Raw genomic sequence first — 869 nt, forward strand, 5'->3', positions numbered from 1 at the left:
AAATAAAACAAAATTATGGCTTATTTCTGCATTTCCAGCAAAATTATCTCCTCCCCACCTGCATCATGGTTTCGTCCTGTCCTACGTAGCCTAGAGTCACTGAGTGCGATCAGTTCCCTAGAATATCATTATATGCTTAAACATTAAGATTTGTACTCGTGGAAATTACTAAAGTATTCAAACCTGTTCATTAGACGGAGGTGTCCCAATAGTTTGGGCAATGTTTGGTGCGGTAGGGGGCCCAACCCCATATTCTTTCATAGGGCCCAAAATTGCTAGCGGCGCCCCTGCCTAGAAATACATTTCAGAATAAAAACTGCTTAATCGGCCATTTTCAGTGAGATTTAACGTTACTAAATGTGTTTGTGTGCCTGCTTTTGTGCGTTTAACTTGACCAACAGATATCTGTTTTTTTACAGCAGTGGGTAATTCACGAAAAATCTAATAACATGAAAACTCTGGACATTTTTCATACTTGGTTTACAGCTTGTCATTGTCACTGAAACTATGACAACTATTCTGGACACATTTAACTTTTTAAACACATTAAAAGTTTTACAGAATAAAATGACACAGTCCTTAATGTGTAACACCCCCCACACTACCCTGTCAAGTACATACAGAGAATAGATGTAGACATCTGATGTTTTACTGACAGTTCTGACAGAGTGTTTTTAGAAAGCAGCAAAAACGAATAATGTGCTTAAGAACTGTAAGCTTATTCGTTGAGTATTTACTAAACATATTTTATGCTGCATATAATTTAATTTTATACTGTAAAAATACAATACTAACAGTAATATCTTTTTTCATTTTCAGATGATAAAGCATCAAGCTTTTATTACAGCAGAAAACAGCAGGAAGCCCTT

The 869-nt window shown here is 35.8% G+C and overlaps 1 long non-coding RNA gene across 1 annotated transcript in view; it reads left to right on the plus strand.

Moving 5' to 3' along the window:
- Window positions 1-869, plus strand: part of LOC107669293 (uncharacterized) — a 5,941-nt gene extending 5,072 nt beyond the window's left edge. Inside the window, exon 3 of the long non-coding RNA XR_001631973.1 lies at window positions 820-869. This is a non-coding gene — a long non-coding RNA (uncharacterized LOC107669293). The remainder of the gene's footprint in view (window positions 1-819) is intronic.

This window comes from Sinocyclocheilus anshuiensis, unplaced genomic scaffold (assembly GCF_001515605.1).
Source record: "Sinocyclocheilus anshuiensis isolate Anshui unplaced genomic scaffold, SAMN03320099.WGS_v1.1 scaffold320, whole genome shotgun sequence".
Classification (NCBI taxonomy): domain Eukaryota; kingdom Metazoa; phylum Chordata; class Actinopteri; order Cypriniformes; family Cyprinidae; genus Sinocyclocheilus; species Sinocyclocheilus anshuiensis.